Source organism: Megalobrama amblycephala, linkage group LG11 (assembly GCF_018812025.1).
Source record: "Megalobrama amblycephala isolate DHTTF-2021 linkage group LG11, ASM1881202v1, whole genome shotgun sequence".
NCBI classification, from domain to species: Eukaryota; Metazoa; Chordata; class Actinopteri; order Cypriniformes; family Xenocyprididae; genus Megalobrama; species Megalobrama amblycephala.
This window is the reverse complement of record NC_063054.1, coordinates 18,754,024-18,781,852: the sequence shown is the minus strand read 5'-3', so window position 1 is coordinate 18,781,852 and position 27,829 is coordinate 18,754,024.

Genomic DNA, 27,829 nt, shown 5'->3' with positions numbered 1-27,829 from the left:
TTGTTTTAACAATTTAGTGGAATAACTGAATATCTGATGTCAGACAAAACAGAATCCCAATAAAAGAGGTTCATCTGAAATGGAAATTTATTCAATAACTTATATACAGGCATGTGAATATTTACATTTTTAATTGCCCATCTTTTAAATGAAGATATGTCATGATGACAACCATTCAGTTGAGATAATTAGCCTTTTAAAGCAAAGATGTCTGAAATGTACACCTGATTCATGGAATTACTGAATAGTAACCCCATGAATTACAATAACTATTACATTAAAAAAAATAACACTAGTAATAACATGCCGCTTGGGGCCTTCTATGCCAATTCTGGGGGGACCATCTTACCCAATCTTTCACATCAAAATAATTTTTACTCCACAAATCTATAACATTAATTTATCCACAAATCCCTCATTAACAAATAGACACAAAAAACTTTGATAATCAACATAATACAATGTCATAGATCACTATTTTCAAGAGGCACAACATTAGATCAATTAACCTCAAAACTGTTTCGACTAAATCTCACAAATGTTGATATTCAGATTAAAAATAGCGTAGCCATTCATCAAAAATGCTGCTAGAAATGCTGAGATTTTGTGCCATCTATGATCAAGAAAAAAAATTAAGGTTCATCTTGCCCCATCTTGGCCAACCTATACGGCAGGTTAAATTTGTATCACAATGTTTTCTGTGTACAATTTGAAATATGAAACCTGCCTGCAGCCAATTGCCTTCATAACTGCATTAAAACCCAGAGATGCCCAAAGAGCAGAGCATGCAGATCCAATCTGTAGATATTTTGTTAAATCATGTCAGTCACATATTGACTTAATGGTATAGAGGGCCTGAGGTAAAAGCTGGTTATGTAGAGAGAAGGATGCTGGGGATACACATTTCGTAAGATGCCAATATGAATATCAATAAAGGTCTGAAATAGTTGGGGCATATGCTTAAGCATTCACAAAGTAAGGATGCATTGATGGAACAGACGTACGAAAAGCGGTCCCATGAATGCAGCAATCGAAAATGTTCAATAAGCTAATGTAGTACCCTGATGTCAAGCAACCACATCACCTCTAAAAAGACACTTCCGTACAATAGGGCTCAATGGCTGGCTTCCGGAAGTAAAAATGCCAGTCGGACTCTCCATAGTGAAACAGATTTTCAACAATACCTAATAAATATTTCAAGACACCCCTAATATAACTCAGACGTTAAGTGCTAGCATATGTCTCTCTAGAAGCCATTAGTCAAGTTCCTTTTTTAGAAAATCTGAATTAAATACACTAAAAAGCCTGTTACCATGGAAACAACACTATTAGTACACTAAGTTGACAATGCAGTGACATAGTAAATCTCACCAAATTCACAAACTAGTGAAGCTTCTATCAAACTACCAACTAGGAAATTACACAGCACAACAATGCAATAAAAACTGCGATACATACACTACTGTGTACTATATATTGCTTAACATTTTTGTGGAAACTGTAATAAATTTTTTTCAGGATTCTTTTATCATTAGCAAGTTCAAAAGAACAGCATTTATTTGAAATAGCAATGTTCTGTAATATTGTCTTTAGTGTCATATTTAATCAATTTAATGATCAAAATTTTATCGTATAAACGTATTCATTTCTTTAAAAAAAATCTTAACCCAATTTTTTTTTACCAAAATGTATGTTACAAAAGTATTTTAATTTACATAATTTTTTAATGATCTATGGGGAGACACTGACTATGTTTACATGGACAGCAGTAATCTAATTATTGACCTTATTCTGAATAAGACAATATTTTGATTAAGGTGTTTACATGAGTTGCTTTTAGAATATTCCTTTCATGTTCCCGTTTTACATGTTATAGAACATAGATCGATTAATGGCACACGTCATTACATCCCCATGCCACGCCGTCCGACGTTCTCTCCAGAATTTCACGTAACAGCATACAGTACATCTTCGTTATGGTACCATCACATTTACGAAAGCTACAAGTGCAGTTAATTATTTGTCATGCTATATGTGCAAATAGACAATGGCAAATTTTGAATTCAAATACTGAATTCAATTCAGTACTTGGGTGCTGTCAGATGCAGCTTTTTGGGCGCACGCCTCGATTTTGTGCATGAATGTTTAAATTGGCAAGGCATAAAAATAAGTGCAAACTGCCAATACATACACAACACGCTGCTGTGAGCAAGTAAGAGATGCTGCTGCTGTACAACATAGTGTACATGAATTACCCATAGCAGATCTATACAGGTGGAGCTGGGGAAGGTGGAGAGTTTCTGAAGTGCGCTGCACTGCTAATGCTAAGTATTTTGAAGAATAAGCATGCAAGCTCATTGGCTACTGATACAGAAGGAACCAATCAGCTATGCCTTGTAGATACTGATGTGATTACGAGCAGGTTAAGTTAAGGATCCATTAGCCTGCGCCATCTAGAGTTCTATGACAGAACTTTGTAATTATTAAATTTTGATTATAAATCCAGTATTGTTTTATACAGAATTATGGTAACACTTTACAATAAGGTTCATTAGTTAAACATTAGTTAATGTATTAACTAACATGAACTAACCATGAGCAATACATTTGTTACTGCATTTACTAATCTTCATTAACGTTAGTTAATGAAAATACAGTTGTTCATTGTTTGTTCATGTTAGTTCACAGTGCATTAACTAATGTTAACAAGATTTTAATAATGTATTAGTAAATGTTGAAATTAACATTAACAAATATTAATAAATGCTGTGTAAGTGGAGTTCATTATTAGTTCATTTTAACTAATGTTAATTAATGAACCTTATTGTAAAGTGTTACCAGAATTGTTCTACAGTGTATAAAATATTTAATGCAATTACATCAAAAAGTATACTGTAATTAAATTATAGAAAAATTAAGAGTAATTCCTTACTTTACTTTTTCAAAGGAAAAGTAATTAAATGACAGTAATTAATTACTTGGTAATGCTGTCACAGACACGTCAGGTTCCAACCTCCAATCACAACGCACGCCATCACCAGAATACTGATCACCGCCACCTGCACCTCATCATCGCACTCATCAACAGCACTATTTAACCCACACGCACACAGCACTCCACGTCCGGTCTCGTTCGCATATACCCATGTTATGCTTACCTCAAGGACTCCTCTTCGAATACTCACCTGTCTCCAGCGTGTCTCCTTCCCTCTGTGTGCCTCGTCTGCTGTGTGGGTGTGTTTCCGTCAGCTCCTCAGTTCTCCAGCGATCTCCTCTGTGCTCCAGCGATCCCCAAGCACCGACTTACATCTACCTGCAAGGAGAAAGGACAGTAACTATTCCTCATACTACCTGCTTAAACTCCAATATAACCAGTTCATTCACCTGCTCTACTGTGGTCAAATAAACATCCATTACCTGTGACATCTGTGTCTGTCTCCTGTATACCGTAACAGAAGACCGGACCAACACTGCAGACCCAGTATGAGCCAGCCAAATCCGTTCCAGGAACTCGTGGATGCGTTTCGGCGCACGTTATCCACTCATCATCCACCGCCATCTCCAGTTACTGTCCCTTCACCTGCACCAGCTAACACCACCAGCCATGTCAACACTCCTCCTTCAATGCCGCCGTACGCCAGTCCCATGGCCAAACCGGCGCCCTACTCAGGATCGGCAGAGGATTGCAGCGGCTTCCTGCTGCAATGCACACTGGTCCTGGAGATGCAGCCGCACCTGTACCCGAGTGACACCTCCAAAATAGCGTTCATCATATCTCAGCTCAGTGGCAAAGCATTAAAGTGGGCCGACTCCATCTGGTCCCAGCGGGGCGCTGTAACCCAATCCTACTCGGCGTTTATTTCCCACTTCCGGGAAGTGTTCGGGAAACCGATCATGGACTCTTCAGCTGGTTAGAAACTTTATAATTTGAAACAAGGATCTCTGTCTGTTTACGACTACGCTTTGCAATTCAGAACGCTTGCAGCACTCAGCGGATGGAATGAACAAGCTCTAATAATGACGTATCGCCAAGGTTTGGAACCTCGGGTGCGGCTGCATCTCGCTGCATGCGAGGACTCCATCGGCCTCGAAAAGTTCATCCAGCTCTCCATTCGCTGCGCCACTCGCATGCAAGCGTGCATCCAAGAGCACCAGGACCAGTCCCTCTCCAACGTGCTCCTCTGCCGGTCCGAACCCGTCAGCACCCCAGAACCAGCCCAAACACCCATGGATGTTGAACATTCTCGTCTATCTTCTGAAGAACGCCGCCGCCGGCTGACCCTCCGTCTCTGTCTCTACTGTGGTGAACCCGGGCACGCTATTGCTGCATGCCCCACACGACCGCCACGACCCCTGGTGAGTGCCATTATTCCTGCTACTCATAAGTTGAAACCACTCACTACTGTCATCAATCTTACTGCCGCCAATGTCTCCCTTTCAGTGGTCGCGCTCATCGACTCGGGGTCAGCCGGCAACTTCATCTCCGGAGCCATCTGCCGCCACCTTCGTATCAAGACCACTCCGTCTCCTACCATCTACACGCTCAACTCACTAACCGGCAGACCCCTGAGCCGTAAGCGCGTCCGCACCGTGGCTGGACCAGTGACCATTCAAGTTGGTTTACTACACCGGGAAGAGGCTCATATGCTGGTTCTGGAGGACTCAACTGCTGACGTGGTTCTGGGGCGCCCCTGGTTGGAGCAGCATAATCCGATCATCTCCTGGAAAACGGGCGAAATCCTGAAGTGGGGCGACACTTGCTTCTCTCACTGCCTGACTGAACTTCCTGTTCCACCATCTTCTTCGCCTGACCTCTCTCTCTGCGCCACGTCCATCGAAAGTCCAGTCGAACAACGCTCCGTCGACATCCCCAAGTGTTACGCCCCCTTCAGCGATGTCTTCTGCCCACAGCGGGCTTCCAAGCTGCCTCCACACCGGCCATGGGACTGTGCCATCGACCTGCTTCCGGGTGAACCAGTGCCAAAGGGTAAGATATACCCACTTTCCATCCCGGAGGAGAAGGCCATGGAGGATTACATCAAGGAGGCCCTCGCCCAAGGTTACATCAGGCCGTCTACTTCCCCTGCTGCTTCCAGTTTCTTCTTTGTGGCTAAAAAGGACGGAGGCTTGCGGCCCTGCATTGATTATCGCTCCCTCAACAAAATTACCGTCAAGTTCCGGTATCCCCTTCCTCTCGTCCCAGCGGCCCTGGAACATCTCCGTGGTGCCACTGTGTTTACAAAGCTGGACCTCCGCAGCGCGTACAACCTCATCCGGATACGTGAGGGGGACGAGTGGAAGACCGCCTTCATCACCCCTACTGGCCACTACGAGTACCTAGTAATGCCGTATGGACTGGTCAACGCCCCCTCCGTATTCCAGGATTTCATTCATGAGGTGCTCCGGGAGTTTCTCCACCGCTTCGTCCTAGTCTACATCGACGACATTCTCATATACTCCCGGAGCCAGGCCGAACATCGCCAACACGTTGCGGAGGTCCTCACCAAGCTTCGCCAGTACAACCTGTTCCTCAAGGCAGAGAAATGTTCATTTCACCAACCTTCCGTCTCATTCCTGGGCTACAACATCGACCACAGTGGCATCCGGATGGACGAGAGGAAGGTGGAATCCATTACCAACTGGCCAGAACCCACCACCATAAAAGAACTCCAGCGCTTCCTCGGATTCTCCAATTTCTACAGACATTTCATCAAAGATTACAGTTCCATAGCCCATCCACTCACCAGCCTGCTCCGTCATCAGCCCAAGTCTCTGTCCTGGACCCCGGCAGCCACCAACGCCTTCAACCAGCTCAAAGAAGCCTTCACCACCGCTCCCGTACTCGTACATCCAGACCCAGAGAAACAGTTTGTCGTAGAAGTGGACGCCTCGACAACTGGAGTGGGAGCGGTGTTGTCACAGCAGCAGGGGACGCCAAGTAGACTCCATCCATGCGCCTTCTTCTCCCGCAAGCTCAGCCCGGCGGAAGTCAACTACTCCATCGGTGACAGGGAACTTCTTGCTGTTAAGCTTGCCTTGGAAGAGTGGAGGCATTGGCTGAAGGGAGACAAACACGCGTTCCTGGTGCTAACTGACCATAAAAACCTTGAATATCTTCGATCAGCTAAGAGACTGAACCCCAGGCAAGCCCGTTGGGCGATGTTTTTCTCCCGCTTCAATTATACCATCTCATACCGCCCAGGCACCAAGAACGTAAAGGCCGACGCTCTCTCCCGTCTTCATGCTCCTGACGAACAAACCGAGGAACCAGAACCCATCATCCCGAGCTCTCTCATCGTAAGTCCCATTACCTGGTCAGAAGAGACCATTCCCTCCTCCAATGCCTCCACGAACCCTCCGCCGGGCTGTCCACCCGGCTTGCTTTACATTCCACGGGCACGACGCACTCCCACCATCCACTCGGCTCACACGTCACTTGGCACTGGTCACCCGGGGGTCAATGAAACCCTCTCGTTGCTTAAAGAACGCTTCTGGTGGCCAGGGATGGCATCGGATGTCAGAAGGTACGTGCAGGGCTGTAGGGAGTGTGCCATCTCCAAATCTCCTCGTCATCTGCCAGCTGGGAAACTCCTTCCGCTGCCCGTTCCAGATCGCCCATGGTCACACCTAGGAGTGGATTTCATTACTGATCTCCCTGTCTCAGACGGAAATACCACCATCCTAGTTGTTGTGGACCGCTTCTCCAAATCATGCCGCCTAATCCCACTTCCAGGATTACCCACTGCCATGGAAACAGCCGAGATCCTCTTCAACCAAGTCTTCAGATACTTTGGAATACCCGAGGACATTGTCTCCGACCGAGGGCCCCAATTCATATCCAGGGTATGGAAATCGTTCTACTCCCTCCTAGGTGTGGCCGTTAGCCTGACATCCGGATACCACCCGCAATCGAACGGGCAGACGGAAAGGAAGGTGCAGGAGATCGGCCGCTTCCTCCGTACCTTCTGTCATGACCACCAGGACTCTTGGAACCAGTTCCTGGGTTGGGCCGAGTACGCCCAAAACTCCCTCCGACAGTCTACAACAGGACTCACACCTTTCCAGTGCGTACTCGGCTACCAACCCCCACTGTTCCCCTGGGATGGGGAACCCTCCAACGTTCCAGTGGATTACTGGTTCCGAGAGAGCGAGAGGGTCTGGGACTCAGCACACCATCAACTGCAACGAGCCCTGCGCAGACGCAGGATGGTAGACGACCTCCGACATTCCAACACCCCTGTCTTCCAGCCTGGTCAGTTGGTTTGGCTATCCACCCGTGACATCAGACTGCGTCTGCCCTGCAGAAAGCTGAGTCCCAGGTTCATTGGCCCATTCCCTATCGTCAAGCAGGTCAACCCAGTCACCTATCAACTCCGTCTTCCACAAGGGTATCGTATACACCCCACTTTCCACGTGTCACTCCTGAAAGCTCACCACCCTTCTGTTCTTCCCACAGGACCTGACGTGGCTCCCGCCGAACCCCCCCTTCCACTCATCCTGGAGGACGGAGCTGCATATGTGGTTCAGGAAATCTTGGACTCCCGACGTCGTGGTGGTCAGCTGGAATACCTTGTGGATTGGGAAGGATACGGCCCCGAGGAACGCTCCTGGGTCCCAAGGAACGACATCTTAGACCAACATTCCACGACAGTCACCCTGAGAGACCGGCACCGCGGGGAAGAGGACGACCACCACGGCGTCGGGGTCCTCGGCCCTCTGGAGCGGGCCGTGGAGGGGGGGGTACTGTCACAGACATGTCAGGTTCCAACCTCCAATCACAACGCACGCCATCACCAGAATACTGATCACCGCCACCTGCACCTCATCATCGCACTCATCAACAGCACTATTTAACCCACACGCACACAGCACTCCACGTCCGGTCTCGTTCGCATATACCCATGTTATGCTTACCTCAAGGACTCCTCTTCGAATACTCACCTGTCTCCAGCGTGTCTCCTTCCCTCTGTGTGCCTCGTCTGCTGTGTGGGTGTGTTTCCGTCAGCTCCTCAGTTCTCCAGCGATCTCCTCTGTGCTCCAGCGATCCCCAAGCACCGACTTACATCTACCTGCAAGGAGAAAGGACAGTAACTATTCCTCATACTACCTGCTTAAACTCCAATATAACCAGTTCACTCACCTGTGTGTGTTCACCTGCTCTACTGTGGTCAAATAAACATCCATTACCTGTGACATCTGTGTCTGTCTCCTGTATACCGTAACAAATGCATTACACCCAAAATTGCCAAAACAGTTCTACATCAAAAAACACACCAAAAACATGAACAATAATGAACAATAATTCTAAAATACCAAAATGAGAGATTCCACAACACATCAATAATTAGGTCAGGAAAAATGAAAATGATCATGAGAAAGAAAACAACCTGACCTTTACAGAGCCCATCTCTACTGTCTGCAGCTCTCTAAAATTGACTCGTTTCTTCCAGAGAAATAAACATATGAGATAACAACTTGTTGAATGAAGGCTGCAGACAGAATAAGATAAAGAGCTTTTTTTTTTTCAGCTGAACCATTTTAAATGTCATTTGAGAGTAGAGCTGAGCTACATCTTCAACATCCATCCCTTGAATTTGGTAAAATGTTTGTGTTCTATCGATATGACACAAGGCCATATTTGAGCCATATTGTGCATACATAGTGAACTGTTTCACAGAGTGAACATTCTCTGTGAAATTTAAATCACAGAGACAGAATGATAGTAAACCTGTTAATTATGATCTAAGGGTTTCATTTTCATCAGGAGTTGGCAATTTTTAGCACAACTCAACACATTGATGCAACACAACCACCACCAATGGGCCCCTGCATGTGCACTGCTAGTGCACTAATGTTCAACAGTTTGGGGTCAGAAATAAATTATTTTATTCAGCAAGGGTGCATTACATGGAACAAAAGTGATCATAAAGACTCTTTCAAAAAAATTATGTTCTTTTAAACTCAAAATCAAAATTCATCAAATAATCATGAAAAAAAAAATGCATAATGGTTTCCACAAACATATAAAGCAGCACAACTGGTTTCAACATTTTTAAGTAATTGTTTCTTGAGCACCAAATCAACAAATTAGAATGATTTGAGGGATGATGTGACATTGACAGCAAAGCTGAATTTTCAGCAGTCTTTGCTCCAGCCTTCAGAGGAATAAATTAAAATTTAAAAGTGTATTAAAATACCAAAGAAAACAAGTTATTTTAAATTGTAATAATATTTCACAATATTGTGTTTTTGATCAAATAAGCATAAGAGACTTCTTTCCAAAACATAAAAAAAATCGTACTGACCGCAAACCTTTGAATGCCAATGTATAACGGTTTTAAAGGGATAGTTCAAAACCCAAAATTTTAAATTTCTGTCTAGAATTTTTTTTAAACATTCTTCAAAATATCTTCTTTTGTGTTCGGCAGAATTAAAAAAAGCCATACATTCAGGAACGACAAGAGGGTGCTTAAATGGCAGAATACTATTTTTGTGTGCACAAACCCTTTAAATGATAATTATTTATGTTGTTTAATATGACATACACATAGTTTCCTCTTCTTCAGCTTCTAAAAAAGATCTAAAACCTTGAGGAACAAATACAGCTATACTTTCAACTGAATTTGACTTCTAGTCCTTTTCCAGATTGATTAAATGTTTAGAGGTAGTTTGCGCTCATCTGTTGTGATAAACACAGTCTCTGTCTCTTGGGCAGGACTGATGAGACAATCCCGTAGCTCTGCAGGGGCCATCTGTCACAAGATGCCCCAGGCTGCAGGGCTTTCCTATAAAGACATTCTCTCGCATTGCATGATTTACACATGGGAAAAACTCTGTCTCATCTGATTTTTGAGGGGTGGAATGGGGAAGAGGGAGATAGCAAGAAAAAAATGTGAAGAAAACAAGGTCTTGATTCCCTCTAATAAACGCTCGGGGAAGTGTAAAGACATTGAGATCACGTAAGGACATGTCTTCGTCTATATGACACGCTTAACCGCTGGACAAATTAAGAACAATTTGATGCAAATGGAAAATGCAGACTCAATAATGAATAGTCAAGATTCTCCAGGCAAAAACGCAGGTGAAAAAGGCTCTTTGGACTGATCACATCATGCATTAATTTTTAATTCACATACACTCTGTCTAGAAGTCTACTGCATACAATTACTATTTATGCTTTTTCAGCTAAACAGCAATTTTACACTGAAAACTTGTTTCTGTCCCCCCTCCAACCTGCTAAAGGCTCATGGACTCCAGCAGTCGTGTGGTTGTCCCTCGAGTCGTTTTGCTCTACTGCACCATGTGCAGATGCCCTGACAGTCGCCCAGTTTCTCTGTGGACCACTCGGCTTATGTAACGTGCCAGGACGGGAAGCTAAAAACTCTTTTATCTTTCCCCTGAATCAGCACTGAGTGTCTTCACACCTTCTCTCGCTCTGTTTCTGCTCTCTTTACCACCTTTTCTCACTGATGTACAGCAGCACCTGAGAGGTCCTCGCGGCCATTCCCCAGACATTTCAGCACACTGTTTGGTTGCCTGGGTCTTACGTGACCTCTCCTCTGAGGTCGACAAATAAATCCTGTAGGAAAATGTGGGCCAAAAATGTCTTTCAGACTGAAATAAATACTGATCTGGAAGGATAAGTTCTAAAGCACAGCTCAAGTTAGAAAAACAAGCAATATCTTTATTCTCTTCCTGTGTACAGTAGAGGCCTAAAAATTTATACTGGCCTTTATTTATACTGCACTGACAGAGATTAAGCAATTTTTGATTCAGCCTATCCTATCTGATTTTGAAGAAGTTAAAGTTTCAGAGACATGCTATAATGGTGTTAGCCAGGTTTTAGTGACATGCTATAATGGGATGAAAATGAAATGTAAAATGTGTTAACAAATGATGAAGTTGTAAATATTTCTGTAATGTGAAATAAAAAAATTTTTTTTAGGTCTGGATTCACACAAGACCCCCCACCAGAAAAAAAAAAAAAAAAAAAAAAAAAAAAACATCGTTTGGTGAACACATGTTTGGATGCTCAGTGGTGCAAATTTCTCCTTTCTCATTGAAAAGAAGCCCAGAATGTCACTGCAGCACATAAAACAGCCACATCCTCACCTCAAAATGTGGGCCCTAAATAATACATGGTGTAGTACACACATGGCAGGGAGCTACACAAAACATTACAGGTAGAGGTAAATATTTTATAACCTGGCTCTTTGGAATAGGCACCAGAATGTATTAATTTCCTCTGAAAATAAACAGAGCAGGCTGAGATTGTTGCCACAGGACTTCAATGGACAATAATCAATAAAATAATCAATAAAATCAATAATGTTTGTAATAGTTCAGAGAGTCAAAGCTAGTCCACAGTCTAGTAAACATTTCTTGCTTGCACAAAACATATAAGAAACACCATGAGACAGGAGAGACTCAGACATTGCAGTACTGAACGGTCCATGTATGTGGATTTGGATAAAACAGTTAATTGCTTTGATGCTGTACCTGAACGCCGCTTACAGTGGCATATAGCGGACAGGCATGCAGGGCTATTAAATTATTCTTATTATCATGCTACTTTTATTAAGTTAATACTGCAATTCATTTGCCCCGGGATATCATAGTGCATCACCGAATAACTGACGAACTGCGAGGATAATAAAAGATTAGTTAGATAGCTTACTCCTCATTAAAAAAAACAAAAAAACAAGTTGTTTTACACAAAATAATTCTCGATTCATGAAAAATACGAAATACGAAAAATACGGGGGAAAAAATTCTCTCTCACTATGGGCCACAAGAGAAACATTAAGATAATACTAGATTTATCTCTCATTGTCTCTAAGAGAATATGCCCCGTTAACGCAGCGACAGATGCTAAAAGCTCAGTCCGTTTTTACTTTCAGGTTCTGTAGTGAATAATTGACTGGAGTTTGAGACTTCTTCACCCGCATAACTCTCATGCAAAGTTTGCACATTGTTTGTGTGATATCCACTGGCTCGTCTTCATGGTTTAAAATGGAAATATTTTCAATATTATGATGTGGCATTTTAATTTATCACCAATTGCTCACAAAATGATGGACACTGATTCACATATTGTCCTCGTCATTTCCTGTGATAATAATATTAAGTGAATTATTAAATAAATGAGTAAATAAACAAGCAAACAAAGCTGGAGTCTGTGATTTTTCCTCTTTGTCGCCATCTTGTTTGAAACCTGCAATTGCAGTCATATGCGGAACAGTTATCTGTACGTGCGTTGTGTCTCGGCACAGCTCGTCAGCGCGGATTAATCTAATTCTTGCTGTCAGTCACCGCACCGGTGTGGATACTGTACTTCAGAATCACAGATTATACGTCTTGAAAGTATGACCAATATAAGAATTTTCACTGGAAAATATCATCTGAACAAGTAGGTAACATGTCTGCCACTTTTGCTCTGACCAACTGAGGAAAAAGGCATTAGGCCTACAATAAATTGCACTGCCAATGATGATTAAATCTAACGATCGCTTAGCTTGGATCACGTCAAACCGTGCAAATTATTATTACTGTTATACTTTGTTCTCAAATTGTTATTGTTAACAACATCAGCATTGCGTGACTGTGTATTTAGTGTATATTAGCATTACCTGTAGATTTCAATTTCTGTAGCCACTCAACAGTCCAAAGTCTTTTGCTTTTTGACTACGGGTGAATCTCCAGTTGTCACTGATGATTGTCATTTGGATCTTTCTGGATTACAATCCGCCATCAAAATGATAAGTTTAATTATTTCAGCTGCTGTGAGAACAGGCTATAAATGTGCCGCTACCAGCAGCGTCCTCACGTGATAAAACCAACTTGCCTGGACTCCTTCCTTTCTGTTTACGGACGTGCTCAAATTTCCCGTGCTCAAATTTTCTTATTATAAAACATTATTACAAGCTTACCGTTGTGAATCGAGCTAAGATAATGACATAGTTTTGAACACTGGCTGGTTATGTACTTGCTCAAAAATTGATTTTTGATCATTTTTAACCAAAAAAAGTTAAACTTGTTTGCTTAAAATTTCTGCGAATAATTTGCTGATGAAAAAAGAAATTTTTTATTCCTGTTTCCAGTGTCTCCCTTGTCTCCTCAGCAAGCCTTAGTGGAGGATCGCCTGTGTTGGTTCCAACAGGACAGTCGCCCGCTGGAGAGGTATGTGGAGGAGTTTATCGAGCTTGCTTATTTGGTGAACTGGCCAGATGCCCCGTTGAACGCCTGTTTTCTGGCGGGGCTGGACGAGGACACGATTTGTTTTAGAGAACCTGTGTGTTTTTTTTCCCCTAGTCGAAGCAATTAATCTGATTCTGTTTCTGAATTGTTCTGATTTTGTTATTGAAGAGGTTCTAGAAAAATCGTGTACTCCTCGTCCAGTCCCCACAGAAATACAGGCGACCTGGCCAGTTCGCCAATCGCCGGTTTCCTCCGCCTGCTCCTCCAGTGGGCATTGTCCTGGTGTCCTTCCGGACCCAAACCCCAAGATGGCCAAAGAAAAGTCCTCCGCTAGGCCCAGACGGCCAAGAAAAAGGAAGAAGGCCACCAAGCAACCCCAGTCTCCCGCGTCTGCTGTCTCCGAACAGCCCCAGTCTCCTGAGTTTTCGGCCTCCGTGCAGTTCCAGTCCCCAGCGTTCTCTGCCTCCGAGCCTGAGCCGTCGCTCCTGGAGACGCCCCCTCCAGTGTCCGTGGGTATTTTAATCGAGTATGAGGGGATGGACTGGACCCCGTTTCCAGACCCCTCTCCAACCCTCGAGCACACTACTACCCTCTCCGAATCCACTCCAGCCTTCGAGCCCGCTCCAGACTTCCCGCTCTTTTAATAGAATACGAGGGCACATCCTGTACCCCGTCTCCAGACCCCTCTCCAGCCTTCCACGAGCCCGCCCCGGCTGCCAACGAGTCCGCTCCCGCTGCCCACGAGTCCGCTCCAGGTGTTCCAGAGTCAGCTCCAGCAGCCCCCGAGCCCACTCTTGCAGTTTCTGAGCCCGCTCCAGCAGTCCCCAAGCCCGTTCCAGCAGTCCCCGAGCCCACTCCAACCATCCTTGAGCCTGCTCCAACCATCCTCGAGCCCACTCAAGCCCACAAACCCACTCATTACCACAAGCCCTTCCAGCCCTCCCTAAGTCTCCCAAAAAATTTTTTTTGGGGGGGCTATTACCCGTGGGTGGGGAACATGTGGGGGACACACATGTGCGTGGGGCTCGAAATCCACCATAGCCGTCCGAGACGCCTGACCTGCCATGGCTGCCCACAGCCTCTGACCCGTCACGGCCGCTAGAGGCTCCTGACCCGCCGTGGCCGCCTACAGCTCCTGACCCGTCACGGCCGCCTGAGACTCCTGACCCGCCATAGCTGCCCACAGCCCCTGACCCGCCGTAACGGCCCGAGGTCCTAGACCCGCCCTGGAGACCTCCGCACCCGTCTGCACCTTCCCCTGCACCTGCATGTAGGTCTCCAGGGCGCCCACCCCCCTCCCCCGTTGTTCCATCTGAGGCACGTGGACGCGCCTACCGGGGAGGGGGAGGTAATGTTACAACCACGCCTTCCCGGACCCCAGTTCCCACGATCCTTTTTGTCTGCACACCTGAACTCACTTCCCTCATCAGTCTTCCTGCCATTTCCCTGGATTCCCTGCACCTGTTGTCTTCGTCAGCACTCCCTTTAAGTTGGACTCACTCCCTGCACTCCTTGTCAGTTCTTATGTTAATCTATGTGTGTATTGGTGTAATCCTTGCTCTTTCTGTTATTAAATCCCTATTATTGTGGAAATCTGTGAATGACTCTTCCCTACCACACCTACACCGTGACATACCCATTGGATTTTCATTCTTTTGTTTATTTAACTCCCTAGACATTGGGTTATATTTCTGTAACAGATGATTTTCTATTAAATAAATAATCTTGCAATTCAAACAACTCATTTGTATGTATGGACCTCTTTATGTGACGGTCAGGAACGAGCTGGCCATGAAAAATGGCATGGTTTAACAACTAGATTCCTATATAGCTTTTTATAAAAAGGCTTATAAATTATCTGAGCATTTTTAGACATGCATACTTATTTTTATTAAGTTGTGGATTTGGATACATATTTAAACATTCTCAAAGGCTACTTTTTGTCAAGGTTTAGATTTTTTTTGTTTGAGATGTTGATTTGAAGTGTCAGTTTTTGCATTAATTTTACTAGTCAAACCTGAACACAGAGAAAGGCATTTTGTTACACATAACATCAAAATTCAACAAAAATGTAACAAAAATGAATATGAATGCTTTATCAGAGCTATATCAACCTGATTTCAACCTCTTATTTGAGTCTTCTGGCTCAATTATGCCATATTGCTACAGCCACACCACTTCATTTTTGTGTGTACGATAGTTCACATTTACATTTCAATTCACATTGAATTCAATTCAATTCACGATACCTATCGTTTCAAAGCAGCTTTACAGAGAATGCATGTCAACATTACAATTTAGAGAATGTAGTTAGCTAATAATGTAATAATTTAGGCAATTTAATTTACAATCACTGTTAGCAGTTTAACTCCCTCGGGTCGGCGGTCACGCCGGCGTGATCACCGCAGTTTTTTTCTAACTAGTGTGAAAGAGACTCAAAATACTCCGTCAATGTTGCACATACAATTAAGAGCTATACACCATTTTAATCTGTGGAATATCTTCTTTTATTTGTGTACACTCAGAGTAAAAACAAAATGTTGTGCTTTTTGTAAAATAAAGAAAACTAACATGATGCGTGATCTCTCGTCTCCCTCTGAACGAACTCCAATCTGATAGTTCTCAGAAAATGAACTGTAACTTATGAATACTAATGACAAAAAAAATGACACATATGTCTAACGAAATGTTGAAATGTCAGGTTTTAAATTGTACAAGTCAAATTGAAAACAAACCTTCTGTGTTTATGTAATCTGTATGAAAAGAGAGCCATGTCAGAAGTCCTTGATTCAGCTCATTATCCACTAATGCGGCCACGCCCACGGAGCCAGTGCTATTCAGAGGCAAATTCAGTCAATACATGCATTCATCGTCTCAATCGTGTATTTATTGTCTTGAAAAGTGTTTTGAATAGCCATAGTTAGCGATCTCTGGCCTCTGTTAGTTCAGTTATTTCCTGGATTGCCTATTCTTCTTTAGCATTGGCATTTGTGGACTAAAAGTGCACAGAGCGCCCTCCGGCTGCAAGTATGAATTAAAACACAGTATCCAGCGTTCATAGTGATAACAATAAATATTGAATAAATATTACTCCTCTGTATAGAAAATTGACATAAACATGAGAATCCATCAATATTTCTCCAAATGTGCATGCTTTTAAGCTAAAAGCCTATATGAAATGCCATAGAGGTAACATAACTGTTCAGACACTTTGTATCATAGAAATGCATTATATTTTAATAATAGAATACCATTATTTTAAATTGTAATAATATTTCACAGTATTGCTGTTTTTTCTGTATGTTTGATTTACATTATGATGAGCTGAGACATGATCAACAGGGTTTTTTCACAGCCTACTTGACTGAAAGAGCTCATTATTATGCAGGTCATTCGAGCTCTTTATCTGATTCTTTTGTCTTCTCAGGTGAGAATCATCCATTATTCATGATTATTCACGCCTCCACGCATACTGTGTTTCTTGACCAAAGATGTTTTAGAAAATTTAAATCTCTCTATTGTTTTACATGAAGGAGTAGGAATGATAATTTTTACATAATTTTGAAGCAAAAACTCTAGTCTACAACATCCAATACCCAGAAGTCTTGTGAACACAGATTTAATATATATTTTTTGGCTTTATTTCAGTGACTTAAGTTTTTTGTTTTTTCAATAACCACGCATAAACGTTATTCCTTCAAAAATACAAACATGTACATACATGTTCCTCACATATTATTTTAGCCTAGTTTGTGCTGAATACAGTGTAATGACACTTTTTCCATTAATATGTTTATGAACAACTGAAAAAAGCACAAATGTCAGGGCATGTCAAAACTTCTCCAGGCCCCAAATCAGCCTCAGACCCCTGAGGGTTAATTGAAGGTAGAAGCAATGAGCTCCTGGAAATAATGAATTACATTTTAACAATAATTAGGATATATAGAAATTTGGGAATGTGCATGTTGATCTAGATACTGCGTCATCTGAAGTTCTCGCAGGAGTTGGCGCCGTCTCTTCAAAGGTGTTGATCATCTGAGGTCTTCTTAAAGGGCACCTATTATGCAAAATTCACTTTTACATGGTGTTTGACCATAAATGTGTGTTGGCAGTGTGTGAGCAAAACCACCCTAGAATGAGAAAAATCCACCCAGTGGTTTTTTTTACAATCTCAATAATTCATAAGCACTGTCTCAGAACGCCCTGTTCTAAGATTGCTCTCACTGTGACGTAGAATTGCGCTAAGCCCCACCCACGTGGTTTGATTGACAATCTGGTTTTGGCATAGACCCCGACCTCGGTGATCTGTCAACCATCCTCCATTGTTTCAACGACAGCCGGTAATGTCTCCTAAGAAACATAAGTGTTCTGTTGTGGGATGTAATAATGAATATAGTAGTTTTCACTTACTTCCGACATCAGAGCCACTGAAAACGCAGTGGATGGATTTTATTTACGAAGGAAAGGCACCACTCAAAATTCCAAAATACGTTTATGTTTGCGCGAATCATTTTTTGACTGACTGTTTTGAGAACGAGGGTCAATTCAAAGCAGGTCTTGCTTCAAAGTTAATCCTCAAGTGTGGATCGTTGCCTACTGTTCGCGATCCAACGTCACCTCCAGAAGAAGTAAATGTATTTAATGTTTTTTGAGCAAATAGTCATTTCAGTCGATGTCAGCCAATTCAATAACAAATGCGTCTAAAGTTGTTGTCGTCGTCGTAGAATGTCTGTGTATATAATTTAAACCTTGTTTGTATAGTGTGTATCCACACGTATATATATATTTTTTAAAGATATTGTATTAAAAACTGTGTATGTTTACTTAGCAAACGTTATCACAGTATTTGTGTTTGTAGTTTCAAAAAATTGCGCGAACGTTATCACAGTGTATGTGTGTGTGTGTTGCACATCCATAATTGCAAAGGGGACGCGATTAAAACTCTATAAGTACATAAATGTATCAAATAACCATTCAAAGACGTCCTGCTCCATTCTCAATTGTGTTTCTTCTGCCGGAGTCTCTTCATCATCTGGGTCTGATTCCGGTTCAAACATGTACGGCTGAATGCCATACTAAACAGCGGGTCTCTCACTCTCAGCCATTCTGCTTCTACCCTCTGTTTATTGGCATAGGTATGCAAGTTACGCCCTCATCCAAAGGCAGGGCGGGGATATGCAGCTCATTTATATTTAAGGTGGTACACACCAAAACAGCTCTTTTTAAAACAGGCCCCAAAAATGACATTTTCAAATGGTTATAATAAATTAACTGTGGGGTATTTTGTGCTGAAACTTCACAAATACATTCTGGGGACACCCAAGGCCAATATTACATCTTGTAAAAAGGGGCATAATAGGTGCCCTTTAAGAGGCTGGATCCACTGAGAGCTGATGTACTCTCTAGTCACCTCGGGACGGGCGAAAGCTAGTAGTGAATGATAGTGTGTTGTCTGTGTGTGTAAGTGAGGGTGAGGGTGTGTTTGAGAGGGTTTATCTGTTTTGTACTCTCGATATTTTAGAGTGTAACCTCTTCCTTGTTGTTCATTTTTTACTGCATTGTGGCTGAATTATTGATTTTTTTTCACGCATTTGAAAAAACTTGCTTTGTGTTACAGTCACAACAGTTCATATATGTGTCTGTGGGGTGTGGAGGTGGGTGGAATGTGTCTATTTTGCGCTCTTGATATTTTAGAGTGTCACCCCTTCATTGCTGTGCACTCTTTCTGCATCGTGCCTGATTTGTAGATTTTTTTTCAGTCTAAAATGACTAAACAAAACCAGAGGGTTAATAAAGTGGATATTTAACAATTTTTTTCTAGATAAATGTTACGAATGTAGACAATTTATACATCTTTTGAAATATCTATGGGTTTAGCATCTGTATCCGGCCTCTGTTATATGACAGACATACTTAAGCAACAGTAATAAAGTAATTTCATCAAAACATACAAAAACTGTGCACATACTCCAAAGGGTTCAGAAAAGATTTGAGTTTGAGTTCAGGTTTGTCATTGTCATGGTTGTAGCTCAAAGGGGGGTGGGGCTCCAATAGGTTAAGCAAATGTAGAACTCAGGGGGGGAAAAAGCAATACTTTGGATTGAGCTGATGTTACCATTTTTCTATTTTAACATGTAAAGCAGGCAAATGAATTAAACAAAATATCACCATTTTTACCCTGGTGATAAAAAAACAAGCTGGCTGCTTGCATAATTTTGCAAATACATTTTACACATGATCACAGGACTTTTATGAACGTTAATATTTCAAAGACAATCGTAGCCTTCTTAGCCCCATTGTCTCTTAGAGCACTTTAAATCCAAGCCTGAGTCTAATCAGCATTTCAAATGTGACATATGTTCAACCAAAAAGTTATTTTAAGATGTGTTGACTGTAACTATGCATGACAGCATTTAACAGTGCCGCATGCTCAGCAGAGCTAAGAGGAGAAAAAAGACAGACTGAAGTTTGCACGTCCTATCCAGACTGAGGGTTCTGAACGTCCATTTGTTTAGAGTCTTCGTTATCATAATTGCACTATTGTTCAATGACCGGGATGCTTTATCATTTGTTTATAGCGGTCAAAAATCACAAAGCACCACATTTCTCTCCTCTAAAATCTATTCTTCACTATATGCACTGAGCAACTGTTCAACAAAACTGCTTTAGCTTTCCCCTCCAGTGCCTCTAATTCCATTAAACTCATTACAATAAGTGAGCCGCACTGGTCTTCAGCATGCAGAAGCCATAAAGCAATGATTGAGGTAATAATCCAAGCCTTCACTGGGACATTTTAGCGAGTGTTTGAAGAAGCACCATTTGCGGTGCATCGGTCATTGGGCATAGCTAAATGATGTGTTTGCATGCATATAAAGGAAGGCATTAAACATGTCTCTCTCTCTTCATTTTGGTAGACTGGGCAAGCTCATTAGTGGAGAAATAGCTGCCAGCTGGGTTTTCCTTTGAGAGCTGGCTTCCTTATACCAAGTTCTCAGGCAAAAAAGAGGCAATGTGTAACAAACGAATTCACAAAGTGAAATGATTCCAAAACAGAGAGCTCATAACAAGTCCTTGTTTAATAGCCAGGAGGGGATGTTCCACAGCTTTCATAAATAAAATATTAATTTCCAGAAGACTGGAATGTTTTAACATTAACAGCTTGGATTCCACCTCCACTTAGTTTCACTGGAAAATTTGAATAGTATAAATTTAATGAGAGTTGCTTCAGGATGACACGAACCAGGCCAGATATAGTCCAGTGATGGTTACCACATGGATTCTGTTCTTTGGAGGGAGAAGCAATCAGTTCTGGTCCTGGATGCCAAATGGTCAATAATTAATGCAGTAATTTCTCTCCCTTTTGGTCATGGGAATAACCTTGTTATCACTTGCATAAGACTCTCATCAGTCAAAAATGAACATTCTATGTTTTATGGATGATATCTGTTGGTTGCCTTCTGTGTTGATCCACCACATTAAGAGTGTTCTGGTTAAGGGTTTTCTATAGTGTGGTTATTGGTATTCTCTAGTATTCCCTCACATTCTATTGAAATAATAGGAAATCATTTGATTTTAATGAAAAAATTGCCTAATGAGTGGGCGTATATATCTGAACATCCTAAACATTTAAATGGTTATTTGTTTAAGTTGGGAATTTCCCCTACTTTTTATTAAAATTTGTATCTTCATTACAGTAGCGAATATCAGATCAGCTGAGGGGCAAGACACCTCAACATTTCTATTACAAATGTCAAAATAATTATTCTAAAATCTGAATGCAGATTTATGCTTTGTAAGGCATGTGCATACAACTTAATTCGCCATGTACATTTATTCATTATGGTTACGTAATTATGTTGTGTTATATAATACTGTTTTTATTCGTACAGGAACTGTAACTGATTTCAAAGTAGTAAAAATAATGACTAAAACGTTAAATTATAATTAGCTCAACAATATTTACAAATAACACTTAATTCATACACAAACTGTAATGCTAGTAAAGAGCCACAGAATTTGAGCTGACCTGAAGCTTTTTAAGTTTTTAAGATTTCCAAGATCTTAAGAGTCTGAAGTGTATGTTGGTCAACAAAAACATTTCAGGAAATAATATACATGCTTCACATATGGATTTAAAGACATGAAGCTTTATCTCCAAGCATTTACACTGTCACTCTGAGCAAAATGATGCATGGTAAACCTTTTTAATACAATATAGACCCCTTAAAAGTTTGTAAACATTGCAACGTTTCCTGGTGGGCGGGGCTTAGCTGGAGGCAAAAAGAGACGCTGGACTCAATGTTGACAAGCGCAAGCTAGCATGTTTTAGGAGGGATTTATTAAACATAGATGCAGAAGAAGGTTCAGAACTGTCCGAATATGTACAGTCACTGACTCTGCGGGACCGTGACAGCTATTTTTGTAAATTAACTTAAGTTTTGGATATTTCCTAGACAACATATGACTTACTTTCGGGTGGTTCGGGGAATTTTGTCAAGGCTTATTGTCTAATGTAACCTAACGCTGGGCTAACTATGATTATGACTAACAATGTGGATTATTTTAAGAGACCATTCAAAGGATGGCACACACATCTATCGCTGTATGTTTGTTTAACATTTAAGCTAGCTAGTGTGCTGAAAGTTGGCGACATTTCACCTATAAAACAGAAACTTGCTGATTTGTACTAGATAAAACCAACACACCATTACATATGCATCGATTATTTTACTTGATATGTAGTGTGCACTGCAAATTATTTATGATCGTCTCCGTCCAGTCTGTACACCGTATTGCTTTCAACCACAATTATCTTTTTGATTTCTGTGAAGGAATGTCTACCGGGATCTGGTAAAACTTTAGTTTTGAACCAAAAGTCCTGTTCCTTCTATTCTGGCAGCCAAAAACACAACAAGACGACATTTTAAAGTCAAAACCTCAAACTTTTAGCACGCCCGCTATTAGTTCTTATTTATGTTTTGCCTCCAGCTAGAGCGGTGACGTCACAGTGACGTAGGCGATTAAGGGGTCTATAGTGCAGTATAATAATAGGGGCTTGTATGTATTGTAGGGCTGGACGATTATGACCTAAAATCAAAATCTTGATTAATTGAACAATTTACCTTGATTACGATTAATGAACGATTATTTTGTTTGTTTGTTTGCCCCCCTCCCCCTCATAATTCACTTACAAGATTTGTACTGTAAATATGCTTGACTATTAACCCTTTCGAGCGTGAGTTTAAAATATTCTAACTGTCCCCCCAGAGTGAGTTTTTTTAAGGCGACCATTATTTTAGAACGTTTGCCTTTAATGTTTCCATAGCGACGCGTCATGCGTGTCACGAGCGCTGAGCGCAGCCACAATAACACTGTATGACAGGTGGATCGCTATTATTTTGTTTTTCCTTGTTTATTTAAAATATTCACAAACTTGCTTACCATGTTATCAACTATCTGATATTCCGATCCTCAAATATGTGTAAGTGAGTGTGTTTTGTCGTTTAAGAGCCTTTATAAATGATCTTTATCTTGATCTATAATGCGAGATGGGCGCCGCCATCTTAGTTTGCCCCGCAGTTCGCAGAATCCTGTCAGTCGGATTTACAGCAGGTGAATTCATCATTTTCTCCCAAAATATATGCAAGTAAGTGGCTGGTGAACTGGAAGAATAATAGAGTAAACTTTGTAGTTACTTGGGCCCATTATGTGTATCTGATATGAATAAATGTCGGCAAATTGTAAACGAATGGATTGTTATTGCTCCTTCCACTGATGTCTGACATCAGTTTGTATTTTATAAACTCTAAATATATTGTTTTAATGGTGCTTATGCCTATTTAAATGTCTGAAACCTTAAAAGAAACTTTATGTGGCTGAAAACACTGCATAGCTGCAATATATGACAAGAGCTGCGCGCGTCCGTCTCACAGCCAAAGCGCGAAAGCGCAGTTTGAATCTGGCAGTTATGTGACGTCGCTGAACGTTCGAAATCCCATATGTGGGACCGTATGCCCAGGGGCAGAGAAATAAAAATCCCATATGTGGGACCGTACCGCTCAAAGGGTTAAAGGTGGGATATTTTTCCCTAATGAAAGAGTGATCTGACAACACAGCTCACTTTCAGCAGTTTTTTATCTATGGTTCATAACATTTCTTAAAGATTTCTGCTCATTGTAAATTAGATACAGATAAATTAGTACAGTACCAGTACGTAAGTACAGTACTAGTACCAGAGAGCGATTGCGTGTGTGAATTAGTCATACCATCTCTCTATTAATTGTGAAACTGTGGGTTGTAAGTAGTTCCTTCAAAAGTAGAAAAATATATGTTATAACTTTTGAGTTTCTAAGCTACTTTAGTGATAAATCACAGGACAGTGTTGATAACGAGTTTCTGCTCCTCTCAGTGCACGAGATCTTCATGTGATGTGCAGCTGCTGTCTGAATGAATGTTTGTGTGCCACAATGCAGCTGCACGAGTGCAGTAGCTCAATATAATAATACACATCCGATCGTGTAAAATCGCTTGAATGTCCAAACAGGCAAGCCTTAAAACACATACAATTGACAAAGTTTAGTGAAGAGTGAAAGTGATCTCACTTTAGGGCCCACCGGCCACTTGTGCGCTGTCTGTTTGTGTTGACTCGTCTCCGTGTTGCTTCCATGCCGTGGGGCAGAGTCATATGACTACACACGCGGTAGTATGGTTTTAAGGGGAAAGTATTAACAGGATTAAAAAATCTAAATAACCGACATGGGAAAATTACATCGGTTAGAGGTTCTGAATTTTGGTTTCGATTACTTTTCGATTAATCGTCTAGCCCTAATGTATTGTGATATTTATTGTATATTCAAATCAATTCCTGCTAATAATCCCATATGTATATATTCATGCTTAATAATTATGCACATAAAGAAATTTATTTTGTGTTAGGTCAGTTACCTGTGTTGGCAGCATGCACATAGGTGGAGCACGTGTAGATCTGGGCAAGGCTTAGCCTTCCCCTGGTCACAGACTTGAGACTAGCATGGAATTTTCTCACTCAGACCACGGACTGCTGCTGATTCTGATTGTATTTAGAGTGAAAAGCTGCCCATAACTGCTAGTCTAGGATCAGTTTTCCCCATAATAATAGCATATTTGCGAAAGAGATTTGGTGTTTGCGCTCCTGGGAGTGTCAAAGGTTTCTATTTACAACTTGATTTTGCAGCACTGAGCAATGCTGATGATATCAACTCCAACAATGGATGAAGCATCTAACGATTTATTATAAAATAACTCACTTTTGCAAATTGTTGTTGATATTTAGCATATTTCACAATCAGCACCCAAATACTATAACAGTTAAACAAATATAAGGAGAAATGTTTTGTTTCTGTAACACCTGTAGCAATAAATCCTAATAATAAATGGTCAAAAGTTACAGTGGCATGCTGTACTAATGCAAATAAAACTCCATGATAGCTCAGTGGCTCTCGTGTCCAACTTCTCATTATGGCCAGTCTTGACATCATATGGGATTTTATTTAATTGTCAGGTTTTCACAAAATGTGATGTAGCCAAAAATGTTTGAGTTAAAACTACAGCTCATAAAAATAGACACAAAGTGTTGAAAATACTGCAGAAAGTGATATAATGGTAGCATATATTAAAGGTCAATTTTGTGCCATCAACCTTACAGATTTCATGATTACCTAAAAGAAAAAGAAATTTGAATCAACACAATGGAAAATAAGTTATCATAGTATAGCCCAGAGTGAGAGAGTTTGGGAACCTCTATCCTTTTTTGCTGTGTGAGTGATTTGGGCTGTCTGAGGCCCCTTCCCTGTCTGCTGCCGATTTGACAGGCCTCTTAGTTTTCCCTTGATGGCATGTCACTGGTACCAAACCAAAAGAGCAGCTTAAGGCTGACACACCACGCAATGCCTTCTACTGCGCCATCAGTGCAAAACACATTAGGACTGTCGCGATAACCACAATATTGTAATACCTGCAGACAAGCCAACCATAGAGGAATGCAAGCAACCACCACAACTGCAATGTTCACGTGTTTTCTCTTTTTCATAAGGCTATGTCCTTCTTGTTTTACACTTCATGCATGTGTATTGAATGTTAAATAAACTAATAACAATAACAATAGTGAAGAATGCATTTTTTACCACTTTTTACAAGTCATAGGTGTCCCCAGAATGTGTCTGTGAAGTTTCAGCTCAAAATACCCCCCAGATAATTTATGAGTGGAAGGAAAAACATGCTGTTTTCATGCATGTATCTTTAAATGCAAATGAGCTGCTGCTCCCCACCCCGCTTTCCAGAAGAGGGCAAAGCCTGTACAACTTGTGCCTCAGGTACTCTGCCAAAAACTAACAAAACATCTGTCTGGTTTCCATTATCATCTCTATTGTGGCCAAGATCACATGATATTGCAATTTTTTGTCATCACAAAAGGTAATTATTTGCATGTGATTTAAAGCCGTAACACACCCGAAGCACGCGCTCAGAAAGCTGGCCGTCAGACGGCGCATCCTGTTAGTATTAAACTGATTTCTTTTATATGTCTTATTGCTCTTAAACTATCAAATACACACAAGGTTATGTCAAATACAAAGTTCACACAGTCGGTTATGTCTGTGAATGTAAACAACAGGGAAAGAAATCGCATGTGTATATTAGATCTGTCTATTAAAGTGACAGAAGCGTAATATACAGTACCTATTGCTGTATATGCTGTTAACACTCTGAGGTCTGAAAACGCGCCGGCGCGTTTTGCAGGTTTTTTTCACATTGCAGCAAAACAGACTTAAAATACTCCGTCATTTTTTGTCATAGAGACATAAGTAATATATCAATTGAAACTATAGAATATCTTCTTTTATTTGTAAACACTCAGAGTAAAAACAAAATGTTGTGCTTTTTGTAAAATAAAGAAAACTAACATGATGCGTGATCTCTCCTCTCCCTCTGAACGAAGTCCAATCTGATAGTTCTCAGAAAATGAACTGTAACTTAGTGAATACTAATCACAGAAAAATTAAACTTATGTCTAAAAAAATGTTAAGATGTCAGGTTTTAAATCATGTAAGTCAAATCGAAAACAAACCTTCTGTGTTTATGTAATCTGTATGCAAAGAGAGCCATGTCAGAAGTCTGTGATTCAGCTCACTATCTGCTAATGCGGCCACGCCCACGGAGCCAGCGCTATTCAGACGCAAATTCAGAGGCAATACATGCATTCATCGTCTCAATCGTATATTTATTGTCTTGAAAAGTGTTTATCTGGATGTAAAAGTCATGGTTAGCGAGCTCTAGAAGACATGCAGTTAGTTCCTGTTTTCTTTTCTTCTATAGATGAATGTAACGAGGTTCATAGATGTGGGAAGGAGGAGGCGGGAACCGGCGAACATTCAACAAAAGTTTAATTCAAAATAAACAAAGAACAAAAACTAAAGTAATGCCGGCAGACCCTCGCGGACGTCTGCCGGCCACACAAACATAATAAAACATAACGCAAAAGTCCAGGCCTGGTCCTCTCTCATCCTTCACTGATGTCGCTCCTCCTTTTATGCCTCCGGAGCTCCTCCGTGAGAGACTCGAGGCCGGCACGCCTCGCAGGTGTCACTCGCGTCACCGGCCTCGCGCCGTTCCCTCACGGCTCTCGCCCGCCCTGCTCGTCACAATGAATTTTAGATGAGTTTTTGTTTCTTTAGCGCCCTCCGGCTGCAGTATGAAATGGAAACTCCATTCATGGAATAGCCTCTTCTTCTTTTAGATGAATTTGTGGACTAAAAATGCACAGAGAGCGCCCTCCGACTTCAAGTATGAATTGAAAACACCAGCGCTCATAGTAATGACAATGAATATTAAATAAATATAACTCCTCTGTATAGAAAATTTACATAAGCATATGAGAATCCAATATTTCTCCAAATGTGCATGCTTTTAAACTAAAAGCCTATATTCAGACTCTTTGCATCACAGAAATACATTATATTTTAAAGTATAATATAAAACCATTACTTTATATTGTAATAATATTTTTCTGTATGTTTCATATATCATGATGAGCTTGAGACATCACAGAAGGTTTTTTTCACAGCCTACCTGACTGAAATGCCTCATTAATATGCAAGTCATTTCAGCTCATTACTATGCAATTCTTTTGTCTTCTCAGGTGAGAATGGCCCATTATTCAGTGGTGATTCACGCCTCCACGCATACTGTGTTTCTTGGCAAAAAGTGTCTTACAAAAACTAAATCAATATATTGTTTTATATGAAGGAGTAGGCAGCATAATTTTTACATAATTTTGAAGCAAAAACTCTAGTTTACAACCTCCAATACCCTAAAGTATTGTAAACACAGATTTAATATACTTTTTTTGGCCTTATTTCAGTGACTTAAGTTTTTTGTTTTTTCAATAACCATGCATAAATGTTATTCCTTCAAAAACACAAACATGTACATACATGTTCCTCACATATTATTGTAGTCTAGTTTGTGCTGAATACAGTGTAATGACACTTTTTCCATTAATATGTTTATGAACAACTGAAAAAAGCACAAATGTCAGGGCATGTCAAAACTTCTCCAGGCCCCAAATCAGCCTCAGACTCCAGAGGGTTAATATAAA